Source organism: Aotus nancymaae, unplaced genomic scaffold (genome assembly GCF_030222135.1).
Source record: "Aotus nancymaae isolate 86718 unplaced genomic scaffold, 86718_ANA_hifiasm-v0.15.2.pri h1tg000016l, whole genome shotgun sequence".
In the NCBI taxonomy this organism is placed as follows: Eukaryota; Metazoa; Chordata; class Mammalia; order Primates; family Aotidae; genus Aotus; species Aotus nancymaae.
The window spans coordinates 5,861,789-5,886,745 of record NW_026988428.1 but is presented as its reverse complement, the minus strand read 5'-3'; the positions used below and the strand labels follow the sequence as shown (position 1 = coordinate 5,886,745).

The window sequence follows — 24,957 nt, the reverse complement described above, 5'->3', positions numbered from 1 at the left end:
TGGCAAGCCTGTGTCAGTGTACGTTTTCCACCCGTCACTCGGTCAAGTCTGCCAGTCAGACCTGACAGGGATCCACTCTCATGACCCAAACACCTCCCATGAGGTACCCACTTCCTACACTGGAATTTCAACATGAGATTAGCAAGGGCCAAACATCCAAACTATAGCAGCCATATAAGGCAAGGGAAGATGAAAGTATCATACACTGGAGGAGACTAAGGATATATGACAACTAAATACAATGTGGACTGGATCCTGGAACAAAAAATGACATTAGAGGAAAAACTGGGAAAATGTGAATAAAGTATGTAGTTAATAACTACAGTTAACAGTGTTGTACCAAGGTAAATGTTTTCATTTTGATAAACATACCGTGTTGTTTAAGATATTATATTAGGTTGGGCATGGTGGCTCATGCCTATAATCCCAGCACTTTGGGAGGCCAAGGCAGGCGCATTACCTGAGGTCAGGAGTTTGAGATCAGTCTGGTCAACATGGCAAAACCCCATCTCTACTAATAATACAAAAAAAAGAAAAAAGAAAAAAGCTGGGTGTGGTGGTGCATGCCTGTAATCCCAGCTACTAGGGAGGCTGAGGTAGGAGAATCACTTAAACCCAAGAGGCGGGGTTGCAGTGAGCCGAGATCATGCCACCACATTTTAGCCTGGGCGATAAAGTGAGACTCAGTCTCAAAAAAAAAAAAAAAAGTCTGAAAACGAAACTAAACAAAACAATGCTCCAAGAAGATGCAGCATGCTTATCCTAAGGCCTCAGGTTCCTGGAAAACTCCTGAGGTTGCCCAGATACCCCCAGTTTGGGATGCATAAGAACCTCTCTCACTAATGAATACCATAGCCATGATGACCACGCATCCAGGAGGAACAGTATGTAGCCTCTACTTATTCACTGGAGGCTGTACCCTAAGGGTCTTTCCTAACTCCCACTGCTGCGAGGACCTGAATGAAAACAGCGATAAGCCTCCAAGCACAGCAAGGCTCCAGCCTGTTGCTTCTGGCTGTGGTCCCATCACTCAGCACTTTGAAGACCTGTACAGAATGAGTTACTAACACACCCAAAGGACAAATTCTGAGAGTGCATCAATATTAATTCATTTACAGGGAGGTTTTGCTTTCTCCTCTCTTTCTAAAACAGCTTGATTAAATGCTTAGTGCTACCTCCAGAGATAAGCTGTCACTAAATTCTCAACCAGTCATGGTTGAGAAATGAAAAGAAAAAATAAAATCTTCCCCATCATCTTAAAAGAAAGCATTTATTTAAAAGTTCTCATCAACCAGACGCAGTTCATGCTTGTAATCCCAATGCTTTGGGAGGCCAGGAGTTCTAGACCAGCCTGAGCAACAAAGCAAGACCCTGTCTCTACAAAACTAAAATTAAAAATGAGCTAAGTGTGGTGGCATATGCCTGTGGTCCCAGCTACTAAGGAGGCTGAGGCAGGAGAGAGAGCTGAGGCAGGAGGGGAAGCTGAGGCAGGAGGGGAAGCTGAGGTGGGAGAATCTACTTGAGCCCAGGAGTTTTGGGCTGTGGTAAACTATATGATTTTGAGACAAAGTGAAATTCTGTCTCAAAAATCTAAAAAAGTTCTTATCACCTAAACATATATCTTTCAATTCATATTTTATTTGTTTAATCTTTGGGTAAGGCTCTTGTTGTTTTCTTTCTTTTTAAGATGAAGTGACAGATTGCTTGCAAAAAATGACCCCAAATCCTCCAACCCACTTCCTTGTATCCACACCCTTTATTCAGTGTGATTATGTGGCTTCTTTCATCAAGGGAGAGAGTTTGTTTACCAAACCTTGAAGCTGGGTTGGCCACGTGGATTGCTTTAGCCAACAGAATGTGGCAGAGTTGGTAATGTGCCAGTTCTGAACCAGGCCCACGGGGCTCTGCTCTCTTCTGCTTCCTCTCAGAACCCTGCCTCACAGCCATGAGAACAAGTCAAGGCTAGCTGCTGGAGAACAAGAACACATGTGGCATAGAGGTGAGCCAGCCCAGCCAAGAGGACAACTGCTCACACGGGCCCAGCCCACACTGCTTGCCTGCGGAACCATGGGCTCAATAGTTACGTCACCACATTTAGGATAGTTTGTTATACAGCAAAATCTAACTGATACAAGTAATGTGTGTGACTTTAGTGCTATTAATTATTCTGATCTTAAAAGTATTACTAATTCGAGAAAGTCAAAAAATACAGAAAAGATAAAAATCACCCATAATGTATCACTAGAATAAAACTAATATTCTGGTGGATTACCCCCCCAATCTTCAGTGTATTAGTGTAAATTAATGAAAATGAAATTCACTTAGTTTTAATTCCATATCTTTCTCCCCCCACCAAAAACAACCAATAGAACTGTTCTTATGCCATTAGTGTCTAAAAATGTAATTTTAATGGTTTAAATAGTCTATTTATCATGGATGTACAATAATTTGTGCCTATATTTGTGCCATATATTTCTGTAGTTTCTGTAATTAATGAAGTTATTTGTTTGTTACTGTATCATTGTTCATTTGAGCACAGAAAGCTACATTCAACTTTGCGATTATTTCTTTCAAATAAACTTCTAGAACTGAACTGAAATTCTTGATTCAAAGAGTATAGACTGCTAGTCAAAGCCAATCCCCCTACACACACACACACGTCTTCTTTGCTGGCAGAGACACATTTTTTTTCCATTGTTCACACTAGGTTCTACCGTGTAATCAGAGTGAGGAGCCTCTCCCCAGCAAAGGAGAGAAAGGAGAATCCTGATAGTCTAAGCTGCCAGCTAAATCTAGCCCACTGCCTGTTTTACTATAGGCCATTTAATGTAATTCTGGCCAGTGAGACATGAGAAGAGGTCTTTTGGGAACTTTTGGAAAAGGTTTTCTTTACAAATACCCGTACAAGAAGAAATGGTTCCTTTTCTCAACTCTAGACATGAGTGTATAAAGATGTGATGCCCAGAACTGATGCAGCCATCCTGACTATGAGGACGTAAGTCATGGGAACAGGCTGATATACTCAGGATGGCAGAGAAGGAAAATGAAAGACTCATGTCCTTTGTTATGTTTTTGAGCTGCTAAATTTCCTGGAAACACTCCACCTCTGGACAGTGAGTTGATAAAGCTAAACCTCTGTCTGTGTAAACCATTTTTAGCCAGGTTTTTCTGTCCCTCACAGCCTAAAGGACAGAGACTCTTTCAAGGCTTCCCTCACACATTACCAAACTGAGTTCCCTGTGAGACTGTAGCAATGAACTTTTTCTGCAGAACTACATGGGCTTAACATAAAATTTATAAAATAATATGGAGAAAAATAATACACGTAAAATATTCAACATTCTAATGTCCACAAACCTGATACCTCATTTGTTCAAAATTTTTAAAAAATCTCCTAGTAAATTCCATTGTTTACTTAGTCCAGCAATGTGCTGTGAGAGTTTTTCTAAAGGTTTTATGCTTTTTGCTGTTATTATAAATAGAAGCATTTTCTCTGTTATATCTAACAGATTGTTGCTGGTATATAATAAAGCTATTATTCTTCATGTATAAACCCACAACTTTACTGAGTTGTCAGTAAGTTTAGGAGTGTTACCATACATTTGTTTCTTTTGTATTGGTATGTAATTATGTTGTTTATTTTTAAAAATCTTTTTACTTTCTACTATCAGCTATATTTTATATATTTCATACTTTATTATATTGACAAGAAATTCCAGAACAGTAATAAATATCATCTTGGTTTTTTATTTTATTTTAAAGGGAATCTCTAGGGTTTCACTATTAAGTATGACATTAAATATTGGTTTAAGAGATATGTACGTGTGGGTGCACAGACATACAAAATTTATTTTTTGGTTTATATTATATATAAATCATGTAAAAAATCTTATTTTTATAAGAATTATATTTTTTAAATTAAGAACAGGTACTGACTTGTCAAATGTAATTTAGGAAACTACTGTGATCATCATAAAGTTTATCTACCAGCCTGGGCAATGGAGCAAGATCCTGTCTCAAAAAAAAAAAAAAAAAAAAAAAAGATTAAATTCTGATGACAATGAATTCATGGCAAACTCAGAACTAGAGCCCAGGACCTATGCCTGCCAATCCCCTGGTCTTTCCCCTAAACCACATTTTCCATGAAATCACTAAACAAATGACCAGCATGACTGATCCCACAATACCCCAGCCATTCTCTTTCTTCCCACATCACTGTTCTTCCCTCTTAAGCATAATCAGCTTCTCTCTCAGCCAAAATGTGTTTCCAGTCCTCTTTACTGGGAGACGGGGGAGCAAAACAACAGAACTGAACATTTTCTCTCTTCTGAGTAGCTGGAGAATCCTAAATTCATGCAGAGCCAAAAAACAATCACCCATTCATTCTAAATGTGTTTTTCCCCCATCAATCCTTCTGAATAGCCTCCACCTCACTCTCCTTTGCTGTGTAAGATGGCAAGGGACACATACATGAGCTTCTACGTGCATTTAGGTGTCAACCCAAGGGACTTCCAAATGGTTGATAAGAGGTATCTCCTATGACTTCTTCCACAAGAAGAACCAAAATAGTGAGTAGACAGTCACACTTCAAATAGATCATGTGAGACAGAACACTGGAATTCAACAGCGAAATGACAGGAAACACCTAAAGCAGGGAAGGAGAGGGAAGTGAGGCAGTCTACTCTGCCAGGGTGAGCTGGGATCCAGGACAGGCTCCCCAGTGCAGAGAAAGGGTAAGGGCCGCGTTCCGACCCCAGACTCCTACAATCTTAGCCACAGAAGAGCCCCTCCATTCTGGGGGCCACAGAGACTAACCTAAGGCGCTGCCTGGAGACTGTGCAACCAGAGACATTGCTCCAGACAGGGAATTCACACTGCATCCCACAAACCCCAAGTCCTAAGCACCTACAGCACAGCGCAACTTTGAAAGCCCAGCCCCCACCAGACTGCATCCTGCCCCCGGCCCCAACAGCCCCTGCATCTCCACATCCCTGGAGTCCCACTGACATTTCTCCCCCAAAGCCACCATTGCAGGGGCCAAGAAGGTAGCCATTGGAAACAACTTCTCCCAGTCTTCACTCCCAGAAGATGGGCGGCTGCGCATTTTCACATGCCCCAGGACAATTGCATGGACCACAGCTAGTCAAGCAGCTAGCTATGGGCCAAAGCTAGTGAAGTACATGTCCCTCAGATCCCTGCCTATGGCTGCTCCCACTGAAAACAACTCTGCCCTCCCCAGTAGCAGGGCCACAGCACATGGGCTGCTGCCTGCACCTGGGCATTTCCCTAGTGGCCTATAAGGTTCACCCTACCCCTGCCTACCACAGCCAGTTCCTACACACGCCACCGGGGTTGGGGCCGAGGACAGCTTGACTGCGATTTATCCCAGGGATGCAACTATGGTTCAACATATGCAACTCAGTAAACGTGATATATCATATAAACAGAATAAAGGACAAAAACCACATAGCATTTCAACACACAGAAAAAGCATTTGATAAAATTCAGTATCCCTCCATGATTAAAAAAAAAAATTCTCAGCCAGGCACAATGGCTCATACCTGTAATCCCAGCACTTCAAGAGGCCAAGGCAGGTGGATTGCCTGAGGTCAGGAGTTTGAGACTAGCCTGGCCAACATGGTAAAACCCCATCTCTACTAAAAATACAAAAATTAGCCGGGTGTGGTGGCACATGCCTGTAATCCCAGCTACTTGGGAGGCTGAGGCAGGAGAATCACTTGAACCCAAGAAGCAGAGGTTGCAGTGAGCAGAGATCATGCCATTGTACTCCAGCCTGGGTGAAAAGAGCGAAAGTCCATCTCAAAAAAAAAAATTATCAACAAACTAGGCCTAGAAGGAACATACTTCAACATAACAAAGGCCATATATGACAAACCCACAGGTAACATCATACTGAATGGGGAAAAGCTGAACGTCTTTCTTCTAAGAACTAGAATAAGACAAGGATGCCTACTTTCACCACTCCTATTCAACAAAGTACTGGAAGTCCCGGCCAGAGCAATCAGGCAAGAGAAATAAACAAAAGCATCCACATCAGAAAAGAAGACATCAAAGTGTCTCTCTTTGCTGATAATATGATCTTATAACTAGAAAAACCTAAAGGCTCCACCAAAAAACTGTTAGATCTGATAAATTCAATAAAGCTTCATGTACAAAATCAACATACAAAGATCGGTAGCATTTCTATACACCAATAATGAACTTGCTGGGAAAGAAATCAAAAAGGCAATCCCATTTACAATAGCTACAAAAAATAGAATATCTAGGAATAAATTTTAAAAACGAGGTTGTCTTAGTCTATTTGTGTGTCTATACCTGAGGCTGGGTAATCTATAAAGAAAAGAGGTTTATTTGGCTCATGGTTCTTCAGGCTGTATAAGAAGCTACTTATCAGACCACTGAGCCAAGATCCCGGTATTAAAAGAAAGTCTGGGTGTTTAAGATAAAGGGACAGAGTACTGGTATCCCAGTTATTTGGGAGCTTTAAGATTGGAACAAGATATTACTCTCTCATTTTCACTTAGATCCTACTTACAAAGTGAGGTCTATTACTAGAATAAAGCTTTCCTTTAAAGCTTTATAATAATCAGATTTATTAATAATGCAATTGTGCATACTTATCATATGCATATATTCAGCATATGTTGCATGTCTTCAGAATTACATAAAATGAAATCCCCTTCATTGCAACTTGCAAGTGAGAAAGTGGCTCCAGTGGAAGAAATAATATTTCTTCTTCTCAGGGTGTCTCCTGCCTTGGCCCCTCCCTAAGCCCCAGGCTTTAAAAGTTAAGATGTGTCAAACATGTCTGCAGGAAGCAGCAGCATGGCCATAAGGCAATGATTTTCATATATGCTCCTGTCCATTTCAAGTATATTGTTCACATGAATAAATCTAGGAGTATGCAGAATAACTCAAGTAAGAGCCCAGCGTGTACATGTGAAAAGCATTTTCAATATAATGTGAGGAGCATTGGTCATCAACCAGAGAAAGGTCATGTAATATTACAAATTTTCAAAATAGAGCCCTGCAAGATAACTGCAATCATACCAAAAACTATTTGAGTAAATGGATTTTTAAAGTAATTTCTGTTTAAAAGAGTTTATATTTCAGAAGCAGAAAACATCAACTGATAGTCTTTGTGAATGGTGGTGCATCTTCTCTATGCACATCTGGGTTTTACATCAGAAAGACCTGTGGTCATGCTAAAATTAGAGATGCTTTTTGAATGACTTGGTCAAGCTGTGTGTAAAATATTTAATCATAAGTACAGTGTACTATAATAAAGTTAGTATATTTAATGCATTTATTGCATATATGAAAATATACATGAATAGGCTTTATGTCTTCTGGTATTTGATTTTCAATGTTTTTTAAGTCAGTGATGCCTTTAGGCAAGAACTTTCAAATTAATCTTCTTAATTTGTGTTTTCTGATTTTTCAGGTAACATGTAAACTATTCAGAAACCATCATAGTTTATTCACCTTAAAAATTGATTGTATTATTTAAATATATCAATTAGATGGGCATTTCCTATAATTAGGACATTCCAAATAGTTGCTGAATCAATTGTGCCATTGACCAATGGATGCACTTGGTTAGCCTTAATTAAAAAAAAAAAAAATGTAAAACTTCCTTGGAAAAAAGAAAGAAAATATAGTATATGTACATAATGGAATACTGTTTGGCCTTAAGAAATAAAATCCTGCCATTTGCAGCAACACAGATGGAACTAGAGTTCATTATGTTATGTGAAATAAGCCAGGCACAGAAAGACAAATATGTCCTCACTCATATGTGGAAGCTAAAAAATAGTTGATGTCATGGAAGTAGAAAGTAGAATGATAGATACTAGAGGCTGGGAAGGGAGAGGTGGATGAAGAGAGGTTGGTTAATGGGTACAAACCTAGAATTAGATAGAAGGCATAAGTTCTAATATTCAAGAGCAGCATAGGGCCAGGTGTGGTGGCTCACACCTGTAATTCTAGCACTTTGCAGGCCGAGGCGGGTAGATCACAAGGTCAAGAGACAGAGACCATCCTGTCCAACATGTGAAATCCCATCTCTACTAAAAATACAAAAATTAGCTGAGCGTGGTGGCAGGCACCTGTACTCAGGAGGTTGAAGCAGGAGAATCGCTTGAACCCGGGAGGCAGAGGTTACAGTGAGCCGAGATCATGCCACTGCACTCCAGCCTAGCAGCAGAGCGAGACTGCATCTTAGAGAAAAAAAAAAAGGCCGGTTGCAGTGGCTCACGCCTGTAATCCCAGCACTTTGGGAGGCTGAGGCGGGTGAATCACGAGGTCAACAGATGGAGACTATCCTGGTCAACATGGTGAAACCCCGTCTCTACTAAAAATACAAAAATTAGCTGGGCATGGTGGCGCGTGCCTGTAATCCCAGCTACTTGGGAGGCTGAGGCAGGAGAATTGCCTGAACCCAGGAGGTGGAGGTTGCAGTGAGCCGAGATCGCGCCATTGCACTCCAGCCTGGGTAACAAGAGCGAAACTTCATCTCAAAAAAAAAAAACAAAAAACAACGAGTACGGTGACCATAGTTAACAACGATGTATTGCAGTATTTCAAAATAACTAGAAGCAAAAACCTGAAACATACCCAACACACAGAAATGATGAACACTCAAGGTGAAGGGTACCCTGACTTGATCATTACATATTCTATGCATGTAACAAAATATGACATGTACCCCCTAAGTATGTAAAATATTATGTATCAATTTTTTAAACCCACAATAAAAAAAACAAAAAAGTATCAGCTTCTCCTGAAATTAAGAGCCAAGGATACTTCAACAGCCTTGGATACAGAGCTACAGAAACACAGCATCTTTAACAGATCCAAGCCCCAGCCTTCCTCTGCCCTCCCTGGTGCCCTTTCATCCAACATTTGACTTTCTTCTGCATGCAAGGCACCATTCATTTGCTGCTGTGGCTGCTCATGTATATGTCCTGACATGGGAGTCAGCCTCATTTTGTGCCATCTACCACAAGGGTGCAACCCTCCTTCTGGCACACCATGTCAGTCCCTGCCACTCAGACACCCCAACCCCTGCTCTGTGCTGCCAGGCACTGTGGTTTCCAGTAGCCCTGCAGCTAAAACTAAATGATACTCTGGACTGCAAAGCTTCCTGTAGTACTTCCAGCATCATAAGAAGAATCCATTTGAGAGCAGTGAGCATTGATAACAGCTTTAATAAATACAGTGTTGGCTCAATCTGTTCTATTTTCAATTAAGATTTCAGCTCTCACACAGCAGGGTTTTAATAGGAGTCCTAAGCCTGGGAGTAGGTCATTGAGAATTTATAACACCTTTTTTAATGAACCAAATAGCAGGACTTTTGCCACCATTCCAGGTTGCTTTGGTATTTGTTTTTTAAGTCTTCTTCTGTCTCCCATTGCTCCAAAATATAGTTGAGGACAATTATTTTCCCCTCATGAAACTATGTTACTCCTTTCCCTCTAGTAAGTACTACCTCAGTTTTTTATTCCCTTACGAAGTTGTTTAATAGGACTAGTAATCCAAGGGAGAAACTAATTAGTAGATGGAATTCTTCCTTGTAACATGCTGTGGTCAAAAACATGCAAATCCTCACCAGGATACCAAGAATGAAGCACATATCCCAAGAAGACTTGACACAGGACAGGGGAGATGTGATCTCTCTGCCAATACTTCACGTTTCCCTCAAGATGACTTCTGCAGGTTTTTGTGGCAGGCTCCAGATAACCTCACTTCCCTATAAATCAGCTCCATCGTGCAGATGTGATTGAGTTATTTATTTCCCAGAACAACAGGAGGTTGATTGATTTGGATTTCATACTGGAGGTAAATGAAGGGGCCAGCCTTAGACACTCTGGCCTCCTTGTTGCGGGACAGAGGCACTATCTTGCTTACTGCACCAAGGTATCAGCTTTTGGGCTTGAAGTTTGTATTCCAAGCCGTGTCCCATTAAAGCGATAGGCAGGAGACGGTAGGACTCAGATAGGCCTTCAGAGTCACGAAATGAAGATAGAAGAGACCACAGGGTAACCCCTGTGGGGTTTTTTCCAAGAAAAACAGCGAGTTAAACAGACACATGAATAGAAGAATGATGAATAAAATACAACAGATATGTATGCATAAATGCAGTAAATTCCCAATGTCAAGGTTTGTGACATGCCACGTGCTTGTGCCTTTTTTCAATCTTTCCACTCATTCAACAAATAGTTATTGTGTGCTAAATGGGTACCAGGTACTCAGCAGTACTAAGCACTAGGGAAATGGTGGTGAACTAGACATTTTATTATTTTTTTTTTTGAGACAGGGTCTGTCTCTGTCACCTAGGCTGGAGTGCAGTGGTGCAATCATGCTCATGGCAGTCTCAACCTCTCAGGCACAAGTGGTCCTCCCACCTCGACCTCCTGAGTAGCTGGAACTACAGGTGTGTGCCACCATGTCTGGCTAATTTGAAATTTTCTTGTAGAGAAATGGTCTCTCTATGTTGCCGTGGCTGGTCTCAAACTCCTGAACCCCAGTGATTCTCCTGCCCTAGCCTCCCAAAGCACTGGAATTATATGCATGAGCCACCATGCCTATCCAACATTTCTTTTTTTTTTTTTTTTTTTTTTGAGACAGGGTCTCGGGCTGCTGCCCAGATTGCAGTGCAGTGGTGTGATCATGGCTCACTGCAGCCTTGACTTCCCAGGCTCTAGTGTTCTTCCCACTTCAGCCCCCCAAGTAGCTGGTACTACAGGCACATGCCACCACGCCCAGCTAATTTTTGTATTTTTTGTAGAGACAGGGTTTTGTATGTTGCCCATGTTCAAACTCCTGGACTCAAGTGATCCTCCCACTTCAACCTCCCAGAGTGCTGGGATTACAGGCATGAGCCACCATACCCAGCTGACATTTCTTTAATTGTCTAGAGTTTACAGTTAATAATCAAAATTACAAATGCTACACACTGGGGTCTGTGGGGGGGAACTAGGGGAGGGACAGCAGGGGGTGGGGAGTTACGGAGGGATAACATGGGGACAAATGCCAGATATAGGTGATGGGGAGAAAGGCAGCAAACAACATTGCCATGTATGTACCTATGCAGCAATCTTGCATGTTCTTCACATGTACCCCAAAACCTAAAACGCAATAAAATATATTAAAAAAAAAACCCATGTCAAATAGTTGGAGAAGGTAGAGTTTAATACATTTACTGATATTCTGAACAACCAAGAATTATCATAAATACCATAAAAGGATTTTCAATTTATCAATAAGTAGACTTACCTTAAGTACTTTACTTATATATGAGCAAACCAAAACGCTATTCATTCAGAAAATGTTTACTGAGGACCAGCTATATACTAGTCACAAAATGACCGAGAAAATTCCTGTCCCAGGCCAGGCGCGATGGCTCACGTCTGTAATCCCGGCACTTTGGGAGGCAGAGGCGGGTGGATCACTTGAAGTCAGGAGTTTGAGACTAGCCTGGCCAACATGGTGAAACCCCATCTCTACTAAAAATACAAAAAAATTAGCTGGGCATCGTGGCACATGCCTGTAGTCCCAGCTACTTGGGAGGCTGAGGCAGGAGAATGGTATGAACCCAGGAGGTGGAGGTTGCAGTGAGCCGAGATTGCACCACTGCACTCCAACACAGGCGACAGAGCAAGATTGTCTCAAAAAAAAAAAATCCCAACCTTAATGAGCTCATAATCTAAATGAAAAGATGAAAAAAACTAACAAACAGCTTCAATATAGGTGACAAAATCTTTAGGATGGAAAAATTCTGAAAGAATGGGGTGGAGCAGGTTATCACCTTATTAGGGGTGAGAGGAGGGCAGTACGTGGGACTTGGAGCTGAGCCCTGAAGGGTGAGTGAGGTGATGCCAGGTAGGAAGGAGTTGAGGAGTTCCTTTCAGATGGAGGGAACAGCATGTACATTCCTAACTGAAAATAGTGCCTGCCGGGTGAGCAGGGAGTGCCTCTGGGCAGTGGCCAAAGAGAAGCCTAGAAAAGGAGGCAGAAGCCATACCCTGAAGGACTCCGTAGGCCCTGACAGTGTGGCTGGACTTGATCTTGTGGGCAATGGAAAGCCACCGCTGTGTCTTGACTGGCAACATGATTAGATCCGCATGTTGGAAACATGGTTCTGGCTGACATAACATGTACTTCCTCCATCACTGAAGCTGTGGCTGCAGATGGAAAAACCAGAGGAAGGGAAATGGCCCAGGTGACCAATGATGGTGCAGTGGCATAAGAATAAGCATCTTCACTTTCTCTTTCAACTTTGATTCCAATGAAAGAAACACATCTGAAAGAGTTCATCTGCTATGACTCAGTCTGATCTCTTCATAAACACCAAATCCTACAATTAAATTACAAGAGGAATAAAACTGCCTGACCTAGTAATTCCTTGTTTTCAGACAGGGTCTCACTCTGTTGCCCAGGCTGGAGTGCAGTGGCATGATCATGGCTCACTGCAGCCTCAACCTCCTGGGCTCAAGCCATCCTCCCACCTCAGCCTCCTGTGTAGCTGGGACTACAGGCACACAACCCACCATACCTAGCTAACTTTGTGATTTTTTTTGTAGAGACAAAGTTTTGCTATTTTGCCCAAGCTGGTTTTGAACTCCTGTGTGCAAGCAATCTGCCCACCTTGGCCTCCCAAAGTGCAGGATTACAAGTGTGAGCCACAGCCGCTGGCTGATCCAGTAATTTCATTAAAAAATTCCCAAGAAAACAATCTAGATGAGAGAAAATAATTTTGCTCAAAGATGTTTTTAACTACTACTTAAAATAGCCAACAAATGAAAATAATCCAAACATCTAAAAATAAAGGATGGTTAAGCCAAATGTCATCTATCAACATGCCTAAATACTACATAAACATTAAAGTTAACTATAGCCATGCATGGGAATGTGTACGGGAGCAAAAGCAGACTCCAAAACATGAGATGCACAACAGCTACAAGCTTAAGTACCAGCCAGGTGCCAGGCCCAATGCTAGGCTCTGGGGACACAGAAATACACCAGACAAGGTCCCTGTCTTCCAAACTCACAGTCCACTAGGAAAGCTAGACTCACACAATTGCAACAAGAATAAAGCAAGGCACAATGAGAGCCCAGAGGAGGATTTGCCCAACTTAGAGCCAGCACACAAACACAACACAAATGTGAACATTCAAGTCTGCAGCAGAATCACTCATCAGTTACAAATCTTGATGACCCCAAACACATACTTGTTAATTTTGTTGGCTGGGTGCAGCGGCTCACGCCTGTAATCCCAGCACTTTTGGAGGCTGAGGCAGGCATATCACCTGAGGTCAGGAGTTCAAGACCAGCTTGGCCAACATGGTAAAACCACATTTCTACTAAAAATACAAAAAAATCAGGTGGCATACACCTGTAATCCCACTGTAGTCTCAGCTACTCAGGAGGCTGAGGCAGGAGAATCACTTGAACCCGGGAAGTGGAAGTTGTGGTGAGCTGAGATCACACCACTGCATTCCAGCCTGGGTGACAGAGCGAAACTCTGTCTCAAAAAAAAAAAAAAAAAAAATTCGTTAGATTCTCCTGGACATGTAAAACTTAAGATGGAGAACATTCAAATCACCAAGAATATTACATGGAGCCTTTTAAGAGTCCTTGGACACTAGTTTGAGAAACAAAGATCTAATAGCAGGAAGGTGCCTGTATTAATCCATTTTCACATTCCTCTAAAGATACGACCTAAGACTGGGTAATTTATAAACAAAATTACTTTTTTTGCAATTGTTTATAAAATGTGTTTAATTGACTTGGTTCTGCATGGCAGGGGAGACCTCAGGAAGCTTACAATCACGGTAGAAGGTGAAGGGGAAACGAGGCACGTCTCACATGGCAGCAGAAGAGAGAGGGGAAACTGCCAAACACTTTTAAACCGTCAGATTCTGTGAGAACTATCACAACAACATCACAGGGAAAACCACTGGGGATTACAATTCAAGATGAGATTGTTGTAGGGACACAGAGCCAAGCCAAATCGCCTCCAGTGGACAGGAATGGAGACAGAGGCCCAACAGCATCTGGCTCCTGATTAGGGTCAAGAGGGAGGAAGAGTCAGAGATGATCTCAAAGTTTGAAGCCTCTACATCTGGAAAAATGGCAACAGGGTCCCTGAAATAAGAAATCTAAAAGAAAAGATCAGGTTGGAGAGTAAGAATAAGTTCCATTTTTCATATATTGAGTTTGAGAAGCATTTAAGAGTAGGAAAGTGGTGCTATTCAGGACTTTACTGAAAATTATCTCAGAGACGTGGAGACACAGGGTAGAGACTCAGCATCCAAAGTCATCTTCCAGGCTGGGTATGGTAGTTCACGCCTGTAATCCCAGCACTTCAGGATTACAAGGCAGGAGGATCACTTGAGGTCAAGAGTTCAAGACCAGCCTGGCCAACATGGTGAAACCCCATCTCTACTAAAAATACAAAAAAAATAGTCAGGCTTGGTGGTGTACACCTGTAGTCCCAGCTACTTGGGAGGTTGAGGCTAGAGAACTGCTTGAACCCAAGAAGTGGAGGCTGCAGTGAGCCGAGATCACGCTACTGTACTACAGCCTGGGTTACAGAGCGAGACTTCATTTCAAAAAAAACAAAGTCATCTTCCAGAGACAGCTGAAGCTTGAAATGGATGCTACACAACAGGTATGAACACATCCAACTGCATTACTACATGTACAAGATACTCCTGCTAGTCCCTCACATATTTATAGGTATCTACTTACTTTCAAAGGATTATCTCCATAAAGTTAATAAAAACAGGGACATGGTATAAAGGATCAGAGTGAATACACTGATCTCATATTTTTCCATCGGAAAAATTCTCTACTTTTTTTTTTTTTTTTTTTTGAGATGGAGTCTCGCTCTGTCACCAGGCTGGAGTGCAGTGGCACAATCTCGACTCACTACAACCTCTGCCTCCCAGCTTCAAGTGATTCTCCTGCCTCAGCCTCCCAAGTGGCTGGGACTACATGTGCATGCTACCATACCCGGTTAATGTTTGTATTTTTAGTAGAGACGCGGTTTCACCGTGTTGGCCGGGATGGTCTCCATCTCTTGACCTCTTGATCTGACTGCCTCGGCCTCCAAAAGTGCTGGGATTGCAGGCATGAGCCACTGCGCCTGGCCAAATTATCTACTTTTATAATGAATACCATTTGAAAAGATGATTTTATTTTAAAAAGGATTAATATTAAAGCTCATTTTTTCTACAGTGATTTATTTCATGATCATCTTCCTTCTAGCCTGTGAACTTCTGAGATAAGGAATGTGGAACTATGCCTTATTTAAATTGCTAACAAGGTACCTGGAAAATAGTAAATACTTAATATTTGTGGTAGGAATTTTGCAAACAGAAGAATACTTTGTTATGGCTCTCAAACATCAGGAATTTGCAGAGTACTGTATGAGAGCATTTGCGTATATGTGCATACTACTGAATTCTGCTGTGGTAAACAATCTGGGCTTCCAGTGTGGAGATGGATGCTTTCATTCATTTAAAATCTACAATTACTCACATGTAAATTAGCAGCAATGCATAAAATGTGAGAAATTCACATTTATCTTTTCAGTACTACTGAGATTCTTTTTGTGTTTGTGATCTATATGTGCCAAAACTACAATTGTGTTATTTCCAGAAATAACTCAAAAAGACATTTTCAGTGATGAGTTTTGAGTAGCAAAACTGGAAAGGATTTTGTCAATCTGTTGTACATTTTCGATGTGTACAATCTAGGCTTTCTTTCACAAATATGCTTCAATGTACAGAAGAAAGTGAAAACACCACCATAAATCTTGGGGCTGCAGAGGGAGAGCTGAAAGAGGAAAAACGTAATTTGGGTTCATTCACTGGGTTGGACAATGAAACACCAGCTCTTGCTCTACTTCTGCTTGCTGAAACAGATGTCCCCAAGAAGATAAAGGGAAGATATTTTGTGCCCTTCCTGGCCCTCCCTCTTCCTATACCTTTATTGTTCATGAAGACAAATGGTATGAAATTTCAGTGGAAAACTGCAAGCTAGGATTGAAGGAAGTGAGGAAGTGTTTAGTTTACCTAACTCCATTGCTGGGGTTTATGGAACATATCAGAGTTTCCCAAAAAATTTAGACTTTTAGGTCCTATCATAGAAATTCTGAGTCTGGGGTGAGCCTGGGAATTTGTATTTTCTGAAAGCCCCACTCACTCTCAGTAACCAGCCCAGTTTGTGAACCATGAATTCTCACTTGTCAGAATCAAGTGAGACAGTTTATGTTTGCCAAGTAGACTTGGCAAACATAAACTGTCTCACTTGATTCTGACAAGTCAAGTGCATGTCAATCATCTCTATTTCACAGATGAGAAAAATAAGTCACAAGCCTGTATGTGCCAGTCTAGATGCCATAGTGCAATGACATCCATTACAGCATTATTTAAGCACCAAATTTCTGAGCACAGGTGAACTCTAACCTGATCTTGGGTCTCACCTCACAGAGTATTCATGCAACCAACCAACTAATAACCATGGTGTGCCTGAACAGTTCCTGCACCTGTCCATAGTTCAGAGAGCCCTCTGCATCCCAAGTAACCACTATTCACCATATTAAAAAAATCCATTCAAATAGAACTTCAATAAATTTGTAGTAGAGCACACAGCTTGTTATACTCTCAACTAATTTCATTTTATAACCTGTAATGAGAAATTATCTCAAGATAAATAAAGAAAACAAACAGATCTTTCCAAACCCATTTCTGTAAAGGAAACAATACCAACTTTTGTAACATTCTGTTGAATGCTAATTGCTTTATTTTTATTTTAATGTATAATTCTACATTTCTGATTAATGTAACTTACCAGGATCCTAAAGAATAGAAATGAGATCCCCCGTCATCAAGAAAGGGTGCCATGAGCATCAAGCAGAGGTATGTGAGGGAGAGACAGACAAGGCAGCAAGTGATGAAGGCAGAAGACTGAAATATCCTGGTTTCAGTTGAGTTTCTCGTTTTCTAGCCATGTCGCTCTGCATAACTTACTGAATATGGAGACAGGCTTTGGCGGAAAAGGATGGCTCACGTACTGGAAAACAAATTGCAGGCACACCTGGAACACATTAGAGGAATCTCTAATGCTTTAGGGCAGAGGATGGCAAATTACAGTCCACCGGCCAAATCTAGCCCACGACCTGTTTGAGTGTGATCCACAAGCTAAGAGTGTTTTTTATATGTTTAACTTATAGAAAAAAATCAGAATAATAGTATTTTATGACATGTGAAAATGAGATGAAATCCAGATTTCAATGTCCATAAGTAAAGTTTTATTGGAACACAACCACATTCATTCATTTCATGTGTTGTCTACCCTTGCGTTTACATTTTAAGGCAGAGTTCAGTCATTGCAATAAGAGACCCTGTGGCCCACAAAGACTAAGCTATTTCCTATCTGCCTCTTCAGAGAAAAAGTTTGTCAACCCCCATTTTAGGGCAAAGTAGGGGGTGTTAGGTTTCTTCCTGAAAACTGACTCTGTCTAGCCTTAGTTTGCTGAATATGAAATAACATACTGAACTTAGAATCATCTCAAATACATTTCCTTTGATATTGACCTGTAAAGTATACTACGATCTAGTTATCCCCACCTGAATGTCCCAATGTTGGATTGAGACTATTCCTGTGGCTTTTTGGCCCAAAAACAGAGGTGGGGAAGTGCTTCGGCACATTCAATTCCATTACTGGGATGATGAATGCATAAAGAGAGGAGCCCAGCATACTAACCCAGCAGAATCCTCTGCACAGGCTGCGTCTGAGTCTTCCTTTTAGCAAAGGGAATAGGTAGCTTTACTCTGTCAACAACGATCTGGAGCACTGTTGTCATTTTCCCAGCATTGATTCTCAAAAATCAGAACTGCAGCAGGTAAAGCATAATTCAGAGTTGAATAGCACGAGCCACTGTACTCCCTTCCACTGAAGGCAGGAGGGAAGCCTATCAGAGTCCAGACAGTTCTGGTCTGTTAGCAGCAGCCTAATTTTTGCCATTTCTGAAGGCAACACAAATTATAAAGCATTTGCTACTGTTGTACCAGTCAGCTAATTCAATTGTCAGACCATTTCAAACCCTGTAATTTGGATGGGAAAGAGAGAGGGAGCCTTGCTCTTATGAACTGCCTGTTGGACTATTCCATGTCACAGCTTGCTTGGGGGTGAGAATAAGAAAGCATTCGCTATCAGGAAATTAACATTTGTAAAGACCTTGGAAAGCTAAATAACAAGCATAATCGTTTAGAATCCAAGTAACCATCAAGGTTCATTATTAAAATTGCAAGAAAATATGTTAATTTGTGGCTTTACTACACACATTGATCGTTGGTTCAACTGCTACAGTATTTTACTCATTTTTCAAACTACACATAATTCAGTCCTCTTTCCCAGTGTTTTTCCCTAAACCCTCTGTGAATGACACTTTCTAGTTTCATAATATAACTAGTCCTTAGATTCCAAGGTAATAAAAGTGCCCTTCTACTCAAAAACTCCATAGGCTTATTTCCCTCTGGCAAACTTAAATATGCTTTAATGAGCCATTACACTCATTTGAATTCCAGTTCTGCCAGTGACTAGCTGGATGTGTGTGGATCCAAAACCTCATTTCCCTGAGCCCCAGTCTCCATTGGAGAAAATGGAAGTGATGCTACTACTTCTAGTGGTGATTTTTGACTCAGTAAATGTACTTTAAAGATCACTGAATTGGCCTCCTCGTGCTTACCATAGGCTGTGTTCTTACACTGACTGTATAGAAAGAGGAGGTGGAGTAAACCTATCCATATACACCTCAGCTCAAGTTCAGGCCCCATGCCTGGTCTGTACTGTGAATGGGGGAACACAGAATGGAGAAAAAAAAAATCATTGAATTATAAATTTAAAACAAGTCAATTTTACAATATATAAATCATTCCTCAAGAAAGCTGTTAAAATTTTAATTTAAAAAAACTGCTCGAGACCAGCCTGGATAACATAGCAAGACCCTGTCTCTAAAGAAAAAAAATTTTTTTTTTCTTTTTTTGGAGATGCAGTCTTGCTCTGTCGCCAGGCTAAAGTACAGGGGCGCAATCTTGGCTCACTGCAACCTCCACCTCCCGGGTTCAAGCAATTCCTCTGCCTCAGCCACCTGAGTAGCTGGGATTACAGGCATGTGCCACCACACACAGCTAACTTTTTGTATTTTAATAGAGACAGGGTTTCACCATGTTGGCCAGGATGGTCTTGACCTCCTGACATCGTGATCTGCCCCCCTCAGCCTCCCAAAGTGCTGGAATTACAGGCATGAGCCACCGCACCCAGCCAAAAAATCTTTTCTGATTGTAGTTAAAAGAAGGCCGGGTGTGGTGGCTCACACCTGTAATCTCAGCACTTTGAGAAGCCAAGGCAGGAAGATCACTAGAGGCCAGGAGTTCCAGACCAGCCTGGGCAACTAAACAAGACTTTATCTCTACAAAAAATAAAAATAAATATTGTAATTAAAAGTAAAAATTAAAAGAGGCAACCATGACCCATAAACTATCAGTGAATAAAGCAAGATAGGACTGTCTGCAGAATAAAGAATGCAACTGTAATATACAGGAAAACATGTTATTTGAGCAGAAGAGACCAGGATAAGGTCAGAGTAACTAGATCATGCTTGAGGAAAAAAAATGGAACTTCAAAGAATGTGTTCAGAAGTCATGTCCTGTTTAAAATTAAATTCCCCTGACACTGCAATTTCTCTCTCCTGTCTAAAGTCATGTCCTGTTTAAAATTAAATTCCCCTGACACCACAACTCCTCTCTTCTGTATGGAAAAGTTAATCATTTTTTATTCTAGGCTATATTTTAGATATACTTTTGCTAATGTAGTCATCACACTACATGGTAACTATTTGTTTTGAAGTCTGATCATCAGTAAACTGAGTTCTCAGAGCTCAGGAGCCATATATTTTGGCAGTCCTAGTCCCTAACTCAGCCCAAGAATGTTAGATAAATGAATGAATAAATGTCGCTTACTGCAAAAAGGAAAAAGATCGTTTTGAAGAGTCAATGAAATATACATATGCATATGCAAAATGTGTGTATGTATTAGCACAATGCATTGCAGATAGCAATCATTAAGTGGTGATTCTTTTTATTATTACTAATAAAACATGCCAACGACTGCACTACAATTCAAGTCAATTTTGAAGCAAATCTAGTCTAACAACAACAAAATGTTCAAATGCATGGAAAATAAGTAGACCTAATTTTAGATGATCCCCTGCCCTATTACTAAGGTTTAAAGGCCTGGATATGGGCCAGACTTCAAAAAGCCTCACAGAGCCATCTACAGTTTGTGATCAAACTCCTCCACACTCACTGTTAGTATCAATTCCACTCTCACTAAACCTTGTGCTTGCAGGCTTGTTGCCATTTGAGTAGCAGTTGATGGGCTTTCTGAGGATTCATTCTTCAAGATTTTGGTCTGAATGAGAAGAGGAAATGGATAAGTTCCTGAACATACAACCTACCAAGAATGAACCAAAAATAGACAGAAAACCTGAACAGACCGATGATGAGCAACAAAACTGAATCAGTAATAAAAAATATCTCCCGAAAAGAGAAGCCCAGGACCAGATGACTGTCTTGTGGAATTCTACAAGACTTATAAAGAAGAACAACACTTATTCTTCTCAAAGTATTCCAAAAAATTAAAGAGAAGAAAATTCTTCCTGATTCATTCTATGAGGAATGTATTACCCTGATGCCACAAGCAGACAAGGACACACACAAAAAATAAAACTACAGGCTAGACGTGGTGGCTCATGACTGTAATCCCAGCACTTTGGGAGGCTGAGATAGGTAGATCACCTGATGTCAGGAGGTCGAGCCCAGCCTGGCCAACATGGTGAAACTCTGTCTCTACTAAAAATACAAAAAATTATCTGGGCATGGTGGCAGGTGCCTGTAATCCCAGCTACTCAGGAGGCTGAGGCAGGGGAATCACTTGAACCCAGGAGGCAGAGGTTGCAGTGAGCTGAGATCGTGCCATTGCACTCCAGCCTGGATAACAAGAGCAAAACTCTTTCTCAAAAATAAAATAAAATAAATAAAACTACAGACCAGTATCACTGATGAATATAAATGCAAAAATTTCTCAACAAAATACTAGCAAGCTGAATCCAATAACACATCAAAAAGATAATACATCATAATCAAGTGGGATTTATATCTAAGGGATGCAAGGATGGTTCAACACACACAAATCAATAAATGCATTACATCAACAGAATAAAAGACAAAAACCATGAATATCTCAACAGATACAGAAAAAGCATTTCATAAAATTCAACATCTCTTTATGACAAAAACTCTCAACAAATTAGGGACAGAAGGCACATACCCTCAACATAATAAAAGCCATAGATGACAAGCCATTGGCTACAATCATACTGGAAAGCTTTTATGAATCCCTCAGACTAGGTTAGGAACACCCACTACAGTCCCCCAGTAACTGATCCTTCCTTTGCAACCACATATGCCACAATTCATAGTACTGCTAAGCTCTCTTCTCAGAGCCTGCAAAGTCTGCAAGATCAGAGCCATACAGAGCTTGCTTACCTACAGTGGATTTCTAGCACATAGAAGGAAGTCCATGTTAAAATATGTGTTTGATGACTGTTACCACATTACATTTAGTCTGCATGCAAACACCTATGAAACAGTCTCAGTTCTTTCCTTCAGCTTGAGGATATGCACAATTCTAAACTCAAAAAGTTATATATTATCTGCAGTATTCATATTTTATTTTCTTGATGCTTTGGTGAATGTGTCTCTACCACCAGAGCAGCTGATCAAAAGAAGCAAGAGGTGGAAAGACTCGAAACTAGTCAGCTGGATTTTCTAATCTTTTTTTTTAAGCCCCATGTATTTTTCAACACTTTCACCTCAGTTACAAGGGAGGCACAATGCCCAAAATCTTGTCAGAATTAAAATGATTAAACTAGAAAGCCTTTTGGCAAAAGAACTGAAAGTTTCTATTTTGTGTGTACACTGGGGTTTTCAGCCTAAATCACAGCTGGGTATACTCACCCACTGCCAGGGACAAAGGATGCATGAGAGTTTACCAGCAGTTTATCTAGGGCAGAAGCTCTCAATTTTAAATTCCCAAACTTCCATCCCATCCTTCTTTTTTTTTAAGCATAAATATAAGAGCACAGACTCTGGCGCCAAAATGCCTCATTTAAAATCCCTGCTACATCATTTATTAGCCATGGTATGTTGGGAAAATTACTTAGCATTCAGCATGTACCTTCCTCATTTGAAAATGGGAATAAAAAGAATCTATTTAATAGGTTTGTTGTGAGGCTTAGATGAGTTAATTACATGAAAGGAGCTTAGAGTAAGGGCTGAGTAAATATTAGCTATCCTTATCATTAAACATAGCTAGAGGCATAGGGATAGGTGTGGAGGAGAAGGGATGTGAAACAGACAGAGAAAACAGAAGCAAAAGTAATCTGCTGTGTAATGACGAGAATGGAGCACTTTCCACAGACCTCAGGAAAACCTTTCAGTGCAGGTGAACCCATCCAAGCCACAGGGCCAGTGAATAGCTGTCCTCGACTTGAACCCAGTTTGTCTCCAGAGATCCAGTCCTGAACCACGAAGAAACACTGTCTCCCATCTTCATCCCTTCCCCTTTAGGGAAAGGAATTCCTGGGTTGCAAAGGAAAGCAAAAGGATGTGAGGAATGAAAAGAAAGAATGTAAAACAAAAGAAGGCCGGACTCATCTGTTTTCTCCATTTATAAGAGGTAAAATGACAGGTTTCCCTTCATCATCCCTTCACAGTCATAAAAGAGCCCGCTCTCTCTGCAGACACTTGGCTTTGATTTCAGTAGGCCAAGCTGAAATCAAAATCACTGTTAAAGAATTCAAAAGACTGACAGATCCTTCTCAACCCAGCAAGATCCAAAAGTAAAACAGAAATGATGGACATGAAATGCAAAGGGTAGGCAGGAACAGTGGATGGGGTCATGAGGGACACGGGAATCTCACCTCTGTCTACAGTGGCAAGACTAGCAGAGGTGCTCTAAAGTCAGAAAGACAAAAGGATTCAAATCCTAGTTTGGCTCTGTAATATCAGAAAAATGACTTAACTTCTCCAAGAATCATTTTTTCATCTGTAAAATGGGGATAAGAACATCTGCCTCTCCATGGACAAACCACTTTCAAACAGTTTCTAAGAAGAAACTGAGAGACAGGCATTCACACTGGTAGACATGTAAACTGGCTCAATCTCTATCGATGCAATCTGGTAATACTGCTCTTTTTCAAACTTAACAAACTTATATAGCACTTAAAATGTGTCAGGTACTACACTAGGCACTTTACAAATATTTGATTCTTGTGGCACATTGTAAAAATGGTAGCAGTGATTCCCTTCACTGTATCCCTGCATCCCTGACCTTGGAGAGTCCCCTCCCACACAGACTCTGAGCTTGGCCATGTGATTTGCTTTGGTCAGTGAAACAGCAGCAAATATAACACAAGCAGAGGCTTGAAAAGTGCTTGAGCTCTGCCCTCCCGTGCTACGCTATGGAACCCTGAGACCACCATGTGAAGAAGCCTGAGCTAGGCTACTGGAGCATGAGAGGTTGCATCCTGTCCCAAATGAGTCCCCAGTGACCAACATACCTGTCAAGCACCAGACATGTGAGTGAGGCCATCCTAGACTGTCTGGCCTCCAGCAAACCCACAAGCTGACCACGGAAGCAGAACCAGAAGAGCCACCCAACCAACCCATAGATTTGTGAGACAAGTAAAATATTTTTTTAAGCCATGATGATTTGCGGTGATTTGTTGTACAACACAAACTGATAGAATCCGCATAACAATCCTATTAAGTAGCTAACATTATTATCCCCATATTGCAAATTAAGCAGCTGAGGCAAAGAGGGGTTAAGTGACTTGCACCACATGTAAATGGCAGAGCCAAGACTCAACTCCAAGCAATCTGTCTACAGGTCTATGCTCCTAACTCCTACACTATGTTGCTTTACCTACTAAAAATACAAGTATTCATAACACTTGACCCAGAAATTCCACTGCAATTTATCATATGAATATGCTTGCACACATACAAAATCATGTATATATAAGATTATTCGCTGCAGCATTGTTGATAATGGCAAAATACCAGAAAAAAAGTTATAGTGGAGGCATATCTCATTTTATTGTACTTCCCTTTATTGAATTTCATAGATATTGTCTCTTTTACTAATTGAAGGCTTGTGGCAACCCTGTGTCCAGCAAGTCTATCTGCACCATTTTCCAACAGTATATGCTCATTTCATGTCTTTGGGACACATTTTGGTAATTCTCTCAATATTTCAAACTTGTTCATTGTTACTATATCTGTTATGGTGATTTGTGACCACTGGTCTTTAATGATACTATTCTAATTGTTTCAGGGCACCACGAACCATACACATACAAAATGGATAATTTACTGTATAAATGTGGTGCATATCCTGACAGCTCCACCCACCAACACTTCCTCTCTCTCTCTTTCCTTGGGCCTCTCTGTTCCGAGACACAACAATATTGAAATTAGGCCAATTAATAACCCTATGATGGCCTCTAAGCATTAAAATAAATGGAAGAGTTGTCCATCTCTCACTTTAAATCAAAAGCTAGAACTAGATTAAGCTTAGTGAGGAAGGCATATTGAAAGCTGAAACAGGCCAAAAGCCAGGCCTGTTGCCCTGAATGGTCAGCCAACTTGTAAACGCAAAGGAAAAGTTCTTGAAGGAAATTAAAAGTGCTACTTCAGTGAACACATGAATAATAAGAAAGCAAAACAGCCTTATTGCTGAAGGGGAGAAAATTTCAGCAGTCTGGATAGAAGATCAAACCAGCCATAATTCCCTTAAGCC

General features: G+C 40.9%; 1 protein-coding gene and 1 non-coding gene across 2 annotated transcripts in view; one reads left to right on the top strand and one right to left on the bottom strand.

Moving 5' to 3' along the window:
* Window positions 1-16,902, bottom strand: part of TMCC3 (transmembrane and coiled-coil domain family 3) — a 299,140-nt gene extending 282,238 nt beyond the window's left edge. Inside the window, exon 1 of the mRNA XM_012469329.2 lies at window positions 16,882-16,902. The gene's annotated coding sequence lies outside the window, so the exon portion shown is untranslated. The remainder of the gene's footprint in view (window positions 1-16,881) is intronic.
* A 1,862-nt stretch (window positions 16,903-18,764) lies between these two features.
* On the top strand, window positions 18,765-18,901 carry LOC135275534 (small nucleolar RNA SNORA51). The gene has a single exon (XR_010343156.1). It is a non-coding gene; the product is annotated as a small nucleolar RNA SNORA51 (small nucleolar RNA).
* The last annotated feature ends 6,056 nt before the right edge of the window (window positions 18,902-24,957 follow it).